General features: G+C 28.1%; 1 non-coding gene across 1 annotated transcript; it reads left to right on the top strand.

The window, feature by feature from the left end:
* Positions 1–1,557: 1,557 nt before the first annotated feature.
* On the top strand, positions 1,558–1,664 carry LOC139873832 (small nucleolar RNA R71). The gene has a single exon (XR_011767546.1). It is a non-coding gene; the product is annotated as a small nucleolar RNA R71 (small nucleolar RNA).
* The last annotated feature ends 12,383 nt before the right edge of the window (positions 1,665–14,047 follow it).

The following is a 14,047-nucleotide window of genomic DNA, read 5'->3' as shown; positions in this document are numbered from 1 at the left end:
TCTTCCATTTCAAGAACAACAAAATCAGCAGGAAAGATTAAGTGATTTACTTTAACCAGTAGATTTTCAGCAATGCCAATAGGATAGTTGTAAGTTCTATCAGCTAATCGTATACACATCCTGGTTGGTTTTAAATCACTTAAGTTCAATTTTAAGTACAAAGAGTGAGGCATAAGGTTAATGCTCGCTCCTAAATCAGCTAATGCATCGTACATTACTAAATCTCCCATCAGACAAGGAATGATGAAACTTCCAGGATCTCCAAGTTTTGGTGGCAAATTTTGCTTTTGTAAAATTTCCGAGCATTCCTCATTAAGGAATGTGGGTGAAACTTCTGCATATTTTCCTTTGTCAGCTATGAGACCTTTGATAAATCTTCCATAATTCGGCATACCCGCAAGAACATCTACAAGCGGTAAATTTATACAAATTTACTTAATCATGTCAGCAAACTTGTTGTATTGTGCTTGTAATTTATCTTTCTTCAAACGTTGTGGATATGGAATTGGAGGTTTGTGTACCTTCAATGGTGGTTGATTTTGAGTCTTTGGTGCACTTGTGGTTGGCATCGTATTTTCCACCATAGGTTCTTTGTCTTTTGAAACAGGAATAGGAGCATGAGGGTTTAGAATATCGGGGTTAATGGTTAACCCACTTTTCATAGTTAAGGAATTAACTTGCGAAAAATTACTTGTATTTTGAGTTTCCTTGTCCTTAGGGTTTGGTTGCGTGTTGGATGGTAAAGTTCCTGATTGCCTTTCAGCAAGCAATTGGGATATTCTTCCCATATCTCTTTTAAGGTTTTGAATTGAGGCTTGATGATTCCTTTGTACTTGCTAATTTCCTGTTTGGACTTGATGTAATTGTCTCTTCACTTGCTCATTTGTTTCTGATTGACTTTTGACAAAATTCATCATAACTTCTTCAAAGTTAGATTTCTTCTCTACTGGTTGTGTGTTATGATTTTGTTGTTGATATGGTAATTGAGGTAATGGTTGTTGTTGGAAATTCTATTGAGGTGGAAATGGAGGTTGGTTTCTATTGAAAAAGCCAGGTGGTCCATTTCTTTGAAAAGAAAAATTCTTCGGGTTTTGATATCCTGGGTTTGCAGGTTGATAATTAGAATTCTCTCCTTGAAAATTGCCTTGTCTTTGATTGGCCATAAAATTAACTTGTGCTACTGAGTTCATTAGCCGATCATTGATATCACAATCTTTCGTGAAATGTGGCTGTCCACAGATTTCACAGCCTACTTGCAATGCTAAAACTGTTGAATTTAGTTTATCTATTTTTCTTCCAAACTTTTTGAATTGATTCGACAGTGAAGCTATGGTTGTGTTGTTGTCTTCATTTTCTTCAAGGCTTGCCACCATCCTTCTAGGTTGTTGATCTCTAGACGGTGTCCATTCAAAAGTATGAACTGACATGTCTTCTAACATGTCATACGCTTGATTTGGTGATTTGTACATAAATACTCCTCCAGCAGAGGAATCTAATATACCACGAGTATGTTCATCAATACCACGATAAAAAGTTTGTACTATTTGCCCTTTTTGCAATCCGTGTTGCGGACAATTTCGTAACATTCTTTTTAATCTTTCCCATGCATCATAAAGAGTTTCATCCGACTTTTGTTTAAAAGTGGTGATTTCAGTTCTAAGTCTTTCAGCTTTTGCCGGTGGGAAAAATCGAGTAATGAATTTATCTCTTAATTCGTTGAAAGTTGTGATAGAATTAGGTTTTGATGCTTTCAACCATGCTTTTGCGTCTCCGATTAACGAGTATGGAAAAGTTCTTAACTTAAATGCATCTGAAGAAACATCTTTGTTTTTATACAGTTCACATAAATCTTCAAAAGCTTCTAGATGTTCTATCGGATTATTATTAAGTCTTCCGTCGAATTGGTTCTCACGTACCATGTGCATAAACTGCCCCTTGACTTCCCAGTTTTCAGCCTCAATTTCAGGTCTTCTTATAGGTGCAAGAGCGAGAGGGGGAGCAGGTTGTCTGGTATTCCACATTGGTAGATCATTTGGATCAGGTGTTACTTCAGCCATTTCTTCTTTAATGACGATGGTTTCAGGTTCAGTTTTGATTTCTGGTTGACCACTAATGTTTCCTACTTGTTTTTTGATATTTTTCGGTGTTTTCGGTTTACTAGTACTACCTAATTTTTTTTGTTTTTCCTGTTTTAATCTTTTGATCAAGCCTCTTTCAGGTTCTGGATTAAGTGCAACGAGTTTAGGATTTCCTGAACGGGCCATACAATTACTAAATTGTATGTAGTCTTAAAGGATTTATTCACTAAGTGTATAAACATTGAACTTTCTTGAAAATAAATTTTCACGAAAGGATCGAATAACATAAAAACCATGATAAAAACCTTTAAACAAACAGATTTTTCTTCTGATTTTGCCCACGTTTCGAATAGCCAAAAGATGCAGCAGAGGGGCAGGATTCGTTTGGTCCCAATATAATTGAGTACTGTTTGGCTCCAATAACCCAGTCCACGTACAAATCCAACTACTACTACGAATCAGAAAAATTATTTATTTATTTAACTGCCAACTTTCCCCGGCAGCGGCGCCAAAAAGTTGATGTGCGTGATCATGCCCTTTATTTTGAACGGATTTAGATTTAATTTATTACACTAATTGGTTGTGATTAAATGGCTTTTTTATGATTTCGGATTGATTTCACACATATAGGCAACTTTGTCCTATCCGTATAGTAATATTTTATTTGGTAAATCCGGTTCGTTCCACAGGGAAATGGAGTTTTCAGGTGTTTTAATTGTTAAAAGTTAAACTATTAAAATGGGGGGTTTTGGATTAGGCTTTAATTATAACTAAACGCATTTTAAATTTAACTAAAACGAAATAACTAAATTAACGAAACTAAATAAAACTACAATTTATACTAATTTGTAAAAAGTAGAGAAATAAGATTTTTCATGGCAATATAGTAAAATAGTAAAAAGTAATTAAAGTTTACAATATGGTAAAAAGTAATACGGTAAAAGTAAATAAAATTTATCTGCGTAGTAAAAAAGTGAAATTGATGAGATTTAAAATAAAGTAAAGTAGTGGCTACTAAAATATGTCCCCTCTGGATTATGAATTGTTTTTAAGTCCGATTACGATATTTTAATATATATCCTTAAATTTTATCTTTCGATTTATAAAGATTTAACTAACTAAAATTAAATCTAACTTTTCTTAGATATTGTTTTAGCGAATTAAATTATACCCCAACTATTCAAATTGAGATTTAATCCGGTTTTAACTTTCGCTAATACCAAAATTATAACGGTCTTCCCTTTTTATAATTACACGATTATATAAACTATAATATTACCCAAACCACCGGATCACACTTCTAAATTGTTGTCAATAATTTGTCCATATGTCCGTCTAGATCACCGAGGTGTTGAAACATAATTTATGTAAATTTATTGCACTTTCGCTTATTAATTTAATAAATTATGTGATAGGGGTGAAAATATTAAATTATATAACCATGGGTCTATGATTAAACTCAATGTTAAAAATAGTCAAAGTTACAACATAATATTGTAAATGGTTCAATCCATTTGTCCAGAGGTTCTACATTTTAGTCACCACTGTGGGTATTTAGTTGGACATTATAACGGCATAAAAATATAAATTATATAAAGTGGACATGGTAACAATAATAATAATAATAATAATAATAATAATAATAATAATAATAATAATAATAATAATAATAATAATATTAACAATAGTAAAAATATCGATAATAACGATACGTGAAAATAAAGTTGGGACGTGGAGACTTACAGCGAGTTGGAACGGTAAAAAGTGATATTATTAGCGTAGCGGTACACGGACAGAACTCTGACTTAAAAACTCGTAAATTAAACGTTACAATACCCAAACTAAACTTATCTTAAACAAAAATAATAATTATAAATATAAATATATTTAAGAGACAGACAATGAAAATGGAAAATGAAATATTATGTTGGTTTTTTAACTCGATCAGAACACAGCCTTTTATAGGCATTTTTTGGATTTTTGATCCCCATGCAAGTGCATGAGGTTTTAGTGTATTTGCCATGCACTTGCATGGGCTTGGTTTCCAGCTCATATTACCTTGGACACTAGCTTATCGACTTAGATTAATATATATATATATATAATTTATATAATTATATATATTATATTATATTCTTGTGCATAGTTGACTCGTAATTTTGGCTCCGTTGTCTCGTACGTTTACGCCCGATTTATGTCTCGGTCTCGGTTTCTCGAACGCATTTTCGTATAATTTAATATCGTGTACTTTGCGTTTCGCGACTTGTACTTTTGTCAATTTTTAGCCGTTATTCCTCGATAAATTAAACCACTTGGAGTGTAACTTGTACTTTTGAGCATTTTGGACGTTTTGGTCTTTCAAATCTTCTTTTTCGTCTTTAAATCTTCATTTTCAAGCGATTTGCGTCTTTCGTCTTCGTACTTATTTATTTAAACGATTACAACTAAAAATAAGGAAATTACAATTAAAAACATTACATATTGGAACGATATTGCGTCTAAATATATGATCATTTTAAGTAATATCAGCAGCGTTACTACATCAACAGTTATATGTATACATATAACTTTTATCTCTTAGAATTATGATCTTCCATTCTGAAATTCTGAAAAACACCCAGTCTATGAATTAATACTCTGAATGTTGAGAATGCTGAGGAAGCAGCAAATGACCTTAACAGTCAAAAGTATGATGATAAAGAATGGATTGTTGGAAACGATCAATAGAAAATTTAGTACCGAAAAGGGATTATGCGAAGCTAAGAAGGAGGCCGTGGACTAATCACAAAGACTAAACTAGCCTTCAAAGAATCCAAATGATTCAGTATCTACTGGGATCTTTAACGAATATCTTACTCGTGACTCTAAACTCTTGCGGACAAATTTTCTTCATCAACCTTCGATCTTAGAAATTCCAAAATATTATCATAAATATCTTCGATATTTCTGAAGATATTTTCATAACTACCCTTACCTAAAATCAGTTATCTTTTCACGTTATCTGTATTACACCATAAAGGAAACTGTTTAGTTTCTATATTCTGTAAACCTTCAAGTTTAAAATATGAATGTTATTGAAGTAGTGTTGGGAACTGATGCATGAGTTAGTATAATATAATGACACTTGATCAACGTGATTATATTACAGTAAGTCATGCTGAGTTTCTAATGGGACGTGATGATTCACAGATCATAACGTCATCATGTGCCATGTTACATAACTCTTTTATTCTGTCTAACTTCTGAACATATCAAGAAAGTATATTCTTGATAGTTCTATTCTCAGTGATTCTGGTAATTTAACAAATCAAATTGTACTATTACATTCTTTCCTTTATACTTATGAATTCTGGACCGTTACTCGCTTTATTAGAGGTCGAGAAGAGGATAAAAAGGCAAAGAGCTCCAAAATATAAGAGAAAATATAAAGCCCAATAACAACACGGAGGTTACAGACCATGAATATTAATACGAATAGCAATATAAAAACACGGTATAATTAAGAATAGCATCACCCCAAGGTAATAGTAGAAGTAAACAGATTTTTCTGATGGGAGATTGAAAAGAAGGATGACATAAATGATAATTAGGAAAATATCAAGGATTAGAACTAGATTAAACATTTTTACAATCTTTTGGATGTATGAACTAAGAAAAAAAGTATAGGAATGCTGAGAATAATAGAACGGAAGAGTTTAAATTTATAATGGAAATATCAGACAGAGTAATCGAGGCAGATCACCGTATTTAATTATAGAGATCTTAATTTTCTTATTCGCCGAAGAATCAAATCTTTTAGATTTCGAAGATTTTCTTTATATTCCTTGAATTCCGAAATTCAACCTGACTACGTCAAAAGCTAAGACAAATCTTTACTTCTTTATGTCACTCTTTTGTGATAACTTCACTCGTGCTCTTCGAATAATCGAATTGTTTTATCCATATTACTCAATGATGATAAAACACTATTTATCAACTCATATTCGTCATGAAAACATTTTTATTGTTAGCCATGGGTAGGTACTGTGACAACCCAGAAATTTTTGACCAAATTTAAACTCAATCTAATATGGTTTCGATACAATAAGCAAAAACTATTTAATTGAATCTCAATAGCTGTGAACTATATTTATGAAATCATTCGACCTTTGACCATTCTCGACGATTCACGAACTATTGTTGTAAATAAATATATTTTTATATATATAAATATAAATGTAAGTATACACATAATAATAATTGGAAATAATAAAATATAATTTAAATATTTAAAATTTAATATGTGAAGTAAGACATAAAACAATTAAGTTGTAATTAAAGGGAATTTATATATAAATATATGATTCTATATAATTATTATATGTATATTGCAATATATGTTAAATATATAAAAATTTAATACTCAATATAAGTTATTATGAAATGTATATAATATAACTATATTACATGATCAATAACATGTGATACTAATATATTAAATTTAAATTATAAATATAAATGTGTAATAATATTGTTATTACCTTTAATATTAATATCAATAGTAGTGTTGTTAATCTTATTTTAGATATATAATATATAAATACGAATTTGATATATATAAAGTGTTATAGTTACTAATATTATTATTATCATTAAAAAATATTAGTACTATTATTATAATTACAATTGTAATAAATTTTATATCTATTATTAACAATATAATGATATTTTTATTACTATTATATTATTATAAAGTTTTATTACTATTATTTATAATATTAGGAGTATTATTATTATGGCTATAGTTATAATTATTTATTAATTAGTTATCATATATAAATACAAGTAAATACATACGATATATATATACTGATATATATATATATATATATATATATATATATATATATATATATATATATATATATATATATATATATATATATATATATATATATATATATATATATATATATATATATATATATATATACAGTTATACATAAGGAATCAATTTCGGTTTCACATCCCTATCAACTTTATCAGAATTTTGTTTTGGTGTCTGTAATCTGTTCCCAATCGATATCAATCTATGAAACAAACAAATCCATCTAGAAAATCGTACACTACTTGGATTTTTTTATTTTTCTGATATTGAAAGTTATCGATCAATTTTACCATAAATCAGTTTAATTGTTTTGGGTTATCAGTGAACTCACTCAGTCTTCCCTTTATCATTATTAAGTATCGATTGAAATTCTCTGTATCAAGTTAATTTAAAACAGAAAGAGGCAAGAACAGACGAATGCCCTGTTCTTGATACATTTTCACAACATCTCGATTTCGCATTAAATTTCAAAAGCTATTAAAGCAATTGTGTTAGTAATCTCCTATCTAAACTATCTGGAAAGTTTCAACTCCCAATTCCTTCTATTGATCAAGAATTTTCGAGTCAAAGTTTAATCTCAAAAAGTCAACCGAATTGTTCATGGTAAAATTCGAACTCGTGCTTATGTTTTATGTTTAATTGTTAATCCATAAAGTTTATAGACATGATTTAGAACTTATTTCATTTATAAATTGTGATCTAAAACGTTCTAAAATTTGAGTTTGATATTAGAGTTGAAAGTGTTGTTGACTGTGATGAACACTAATCCAATTTCGAATGAACTTTCAAAATTTGATAAAGAAGTTTTGTTAAGAATCCTTTGAACAACTTTTCTATAAATTATCGAATTCCAATACATCATATCAAATCAAAATTTTTGAGTCAAAGTTTCTGATTAAAAAAAGTCAACAATTGTTCATAAATCAAATTCGAATTCTCTGTGATGTAACTAGTTAAATTAATGATTTGAAGAGTTTCTAATAATGATTTAGCATCTTTTTCATTCAGTAATCGTGGTCTAAAACCTCTTAAAAAGTTGAATTTTGATTTAAGCTGTGTTCTTCATAAAGTCTAATACAGACTATTTTTTATTATTTTTATTCTGTTTTAATTAATTTAATCAAACAATAATTGTTTTAGTATTAAGTTTGAGTCCTAAAGCTAACTAAGATTTCATTTTTAGCCAGTATTGAACCCTGGTAGAATATTAAGTTGAGAAGAAAGTTAAAGAGAACAGATTAAGGGTTAAAAAAATTAGAATCGGTTATAAAACAGAAAGACTGGATTGGAGCAATGGTTAAGGGGTTGTTCGGGTATTCGAGAGGTCTTAGGTTCGATCCCTGCTGGTGGCATTCTTTTTCTTTTTAAAGCCTACTTATATGAGGTAGTTTTTCTTATATTATTATTATTATTATTATCATTATTATTAAGACTATTATTAATATTATCATTAGTATTATAAGTGTTACTAGAAATATAAATTTTACCATTTTATTACTATTAAGATAAGTATTATTATCATTATTATTATTAACATAACTATTAGCGTTATTAATACTACACTTATTATCACTAGTAATAAAAGTATTATTGTAGTTAATATTAGTATTAGCATTATTACTATTATAATTATTATTACCAAAAGTATCATTTTTATGAAAACTATTAAAGTTATTATTTTTTTTTACTACATTTTTATTAAAAATTAACATTTCTACTAGAGTTATTATACTTATTAAAAATTATCATTTATTAAGAATTATGATTATCTTTATTATTACTATTATTACTATCATTATCATAAATATCATTAACAATAAAAAATTAATATTTTACGGCTATTATTATAAATATTATTATTATTATTATCATTAATATAGTCATTACCTTTATTAGTAAAATCAAGTATTATAACTATTATCATTTTTAACAAAATTAATATTTGTATAAAATGAAAATATGAAATATATATATTATTAATATAAAAAGGATACAACCAATGAATTTACATATATATATATATATATATATATATATATATATATATATATATATATATATATATATATATATATATATATATATATATAAGTTGTTAGAATTCAATTATGTGTTTTAATATAATTACAACTAATATAGGTTCGTGAATCCGAGGCCAACCCTGTATTGTTCAGTTGTTCAAAATCGTCATATGTATTTTTACTACAAAATACAATATTGTGAGTTTCATTTGCTCCCTTTTTAAATGCTTTTGCAATATATATTTTTGGAACTGAGAATTACATGCGCTGCTTTTATAACTGTTTTAAGAAATAGACACAAGTAATGCTTAACGTATGTATATCACCCCCTAAAATTACACCTGGTGTCATGCCCCGTCCTAATCCATCTGGACAAAGTCCATATCGATTACAAACGATTCACAATAGTTAATTACATCGCGAGGTACTTGACCTCTATATGATATATTTTACAAACATTGCATTCGTTTTTGAAAAGACAATCTTTCATTACATCGAAAGTTGACGGCATGCATACCATTTCATAATATATCCAACTATACTTGACTTAATAATAATCTTGATGAACTCAACGACTTGTGTGATGACCCAGAAATTTCGACTAAATTTAAACTTAATCTTTGTATGATTAACATTTCCGACACGATAAGCAGAGTCTGTAAAACTGAATCTCAAAATTTTTGAATTACTTTTATATATTTAAATACCCTTCGGTTATTTTCGACGAATCGCGAACAATTATATGTAAATAGATACATATATACTATAACATGAAAAGGTAACAATGTATTAATTGTTTGATACCGTACATTAAACTTATTGGTTAATATCTATTTGAATGTATATGATAAGTTGAAATATTTATTATTAAAATTTATTTATAAATAACTTCCAATGTGTATTTAAAAACTGATTTATGTATATTAAAAAGATATATACATATATATAATAAACGATAGTAACATTCGTTTATTGATTCAATTGATATTTAGATAAGTTAACTAAAGCGTTTAAGATGAACCAGTTAAACACTAATTTGCTACAGTGTTTTCAAATTGCCACATTACTCAAAATGCTACAGTGTTTTCGAAAATCACTATTTGCTACAGTGAAATTGACTTGCTACAGTGAATTGCTACAGTAAAACACTATTTCAAAATGAAAAATGTATATATTATATATATATTAACAAATAGCGAGGCAATGATTTATAGAAGTAAATGACCAAAACATTTGAAAGTTTAAATTATACTATGAGTGGTATAGTTTATGAATAATTTAAGGCTATATTTTGACAAAGGTACGTGACACGAAACGTAAAATGCAAGTGTTCTAAAGGTACGAAAGGACATTCGAAAAATTGGAACCGGGACATAAGTCAAGTGATGACGTACGACTTATCGGAACAAAAATTACAAGTCAACTATGCACGTGAATTAAATATAATATATAATTAATTATATAAATTATATATATTATATTTATATTAATTTAATATTATGTCGACAAACAAGAAAACAAAAATTTGTGAGCTGGAATCTGAGGCCATGCGATCGCATGGCCACAAGCCTATAAATCCATGCGATCGCATGGAGGCAAAAGTCTGGCCTGATGCTATAAAATGGCATTTTGCTCGACACATTAACACACACACATGCATATTACTCCGTATTTATTTTATTATTATTATTATTATTATTATTGTTATTATTATTATTATTATTATTATTATTATTATTATTAAGATTAATATTATTAATAATCTTATTATTATTATTAATTAGTATTATACATAAAATACTACGACGAGGTTATGAGCTTGTCACTTTCAAAATGGTTTCCAAGCGAGCTAGAGCTAAGAAAATTATGGGTTATTGCCAAGAAAATTATGGGTAATGTTCGGGGGTATTTTTGTGAATCAAACCTCGTGTTTATCATCTCCGATGCGTCTACGTGCTTTCCTACATTATTGTATATCAATATTAAACAGAGAGTTTCATATGATCCCTTTTACTCTCTACATTTTTGGGCTGAGAATACATGCACTTTATTTTAAACGCAATGGATACAAGTACATACTAAATTCTACACTGAGTTTGAACCGAAAATTCCTTAGCTTTGGTAACTAGTAACTGCCAGTTATAAGAACTGGTGGGCGCGAGTAGTAGTATATGGATCCATAGGGCTTGATATCCCCGTCCGAGCTAGAGCACTAGCCTTTTAACGGACGTATGCTATTTGAGAAGCGTACACGTTGGTTTGCGTGTATTATTAAGATGATTATACAAAGGGTACAAATTATATAAACATTAAAGTTTAGTTACCAGGGTGCTCAATTTTGTAGAACCGATTGATAAACATTTCAGATGAAACAACTGAAATCTCGTGATCCACCTTTTATGTAAAACCTATTGATAAACGTTTTGAATAAAACAACTGAACTTTTGTAATCCACATTGATATACGGATTATGTGTAATATTAAAACTATGAACTCACCAACCTTTGTGTTGACACTTGAAGCATGTTTATTCTCAGGTTCCCTAGAAGTCTTCCGCTGTTTGCTTATATGTTAGACAAGCTATGTGCATGGAGTCATACATGGCATATTTTTCAAGGAAACGTTGCATTCACCAAATCATCACCATGTATCTTATTTTGACTGTATTGTCAACGGAAGTACTATTGTAAACTATTATTTACAGTGATTGTCTATATGTAGAAATCATCAGATGTTGAAAACCTTTGATTTAAATATTCATTTATGGTGTGCCTTTTCAAAAGAATGCAATGTTTACAAAACGTATCATATAGAGGTCAAATACCTCGCAATGAAATCAATGAATGACGTATTGTCCATATGGATTTAGAGCGATCGTCACAACTTGAATGCAACGTCTTTTGAAATATGTCATGAATGACTCCAAGTAAAATCTCTAGAATAAGCTAATGCACAGCGGAAGATTTCTTTCATACCTGAGAATAAACATGCTTTCAAGTGTCAACTAAAAGGCTGGTGAGTTCATAGGTTTATCATAAAACAATAAAATTCATCATTTTGATAGACCACAAGATTTAAATGCTGCATGGTACAAATGGGCCCGAATCCTATACCCACCAGTAATGTACATGCGATATCTTTTAAAAACAGTACACCTTTCTCGTGTACGAAATCATATTTCATAAATCTTAGTACCCGTACACATATCTCGTGCACAAAAATAACATACACATAACCTGTGTACAAAAATCATTCTCTCGATACATAACATTCACTTCAAATGGTGGCAATTATCATGTCCACATAATTCAATGGTGGCAATTATCATGTCTACATAATTCAATGGTGGCAATTATCATGTCCACATAATTCAATAATAATCCGCAGAACTTCTGTCTGCATAATAATTCATTCAAGGAATGTTTTGCTTGTGTCTATCTCATCAAACATTATAAAAGCAGTTCATGTATTCGCAGTTCAAAATATATTTCAAAAGCATTTAATAAAGCAGTTGTAAAAACAGCGCATGTATTCTCAGTCCCAAAAATGTAAAGAGTAAAAGGGAATCAAATGAAACTCACCATACTGTATTTTGTAGTAAAAATACATATAACGACATTGAACAAAAGTAGGGTTGGCCTCGGATTCACGAACCTATATCAAGTATATATATATATATATATATATATATATATATATATATATATATATATATATATATATATATATATATATATATATATATATATATATTAACACATCGTAATATTAACCAATTTATTTTATATGTTTTATAATATATATAGATTAATATCCTTATATATAATATAATTAATCCTTATAATTTGGTAAAATACTTATATGATATATATTCTTTAATAAATGTTATATTAATATAAATTATATTAGTCAATATATTAAAAATCTAATATTAGTATACTTATGATATGTATAATAAATATATATTTTTATATAAATGTTGTAAAAATAATAATTATAATACTAATAAAATAATGATAATAATAATAATTAGATTTGAAAATAATAATAATAATAATAATAATAATAATAATAATTATTATTATTATTAATACCTAATATATATATATATATATATATATATATATATATATATATATATATATATATATATATATATATATATATATATATATATATATATATATATATATATATATATATATATATATATATATATATATATATATATATATATATATATATATATATATATATATATATATATATATATATAAACACGCGTTTTATTTAGGGTTCCCAAAACAGATCGAGTTAGATCAAAATGGCAGAAACAATTCGCAGAGAGATGTGTCATCCTTGAATTGATCCATCAGCAATCATCATCGTTATTATCGATCTTTTTCATCATCGCTTCCCAATTTTAACAGGAACATAAAAAAATGTTGTAGTCTTTCGGTGGCTTTTAGGGTTGAATACGAATAAGAACAGAACAAATTTGATCTTATGGATTCTGGTTATCAACTTAATCAATATCAGGTAATTGATTTCGTTATTATTCTTTTAATTTCTTCATCCTTCTATGAATTTATTCTATATTTTATTTATTTATTTATTTTTATTTTTCTGAATCAATCATGAATATGAACAATGGGAAGATTTTAAATGATATTGTTGATGAATTGGGGTATTTTGAAGTAAGTAGTGATGGTGATCGATTGGGAGTTTTTGATGGAATGAAAACCCTAATTAGAAGTAGCAACTTGCAGCAGCAACATGTGGTTGTTGGTCTGGTAATGGTTGCTTGCAGGTTGTTGATTTATTCCTGATATGCTCACAAGGTATCCTTTATATGTAACAGGTATGGTCCATATCGATTCCTTTGGAAGAATAGCCAATTTCTGGTTAGTCAAAACAGGTACATATTTTTATATAAAAATTTTGATTTTTCTAACATAATATTGTTTGAAGTATATTTAGTATTTAAAGTCTTCATGATATTAGAATTTACTAACTGTTCTTGCATACAAATTTTATTAGTTTGTAGACTATCTCCTATCGATTTGTTTGTGGTTTCATTA

Source organism: Rutidosis leptorrhynchoides, chromosome 10, assembly GCF_046630445.1.
Source record: "Rutidosis leptorrhynchoides isolate AG116_Rl617_1_P2 chromosome 10, CSIRO_AGI_Rlap_v1, whole genome shotgun sequence".
Lineage (NCBI taxonomy): Eukaryota > Viridiplantae > Streptophyta > Magnoliopsida > Asterales > Asteraceae > Rutidosis > Rutidosis leptorrhynchoides.
The sequence above is the reverse complement of the archived record's forward strand: the minus strand, read 5'-3'. Positions and strand labels throughout refer to the sequence as shown.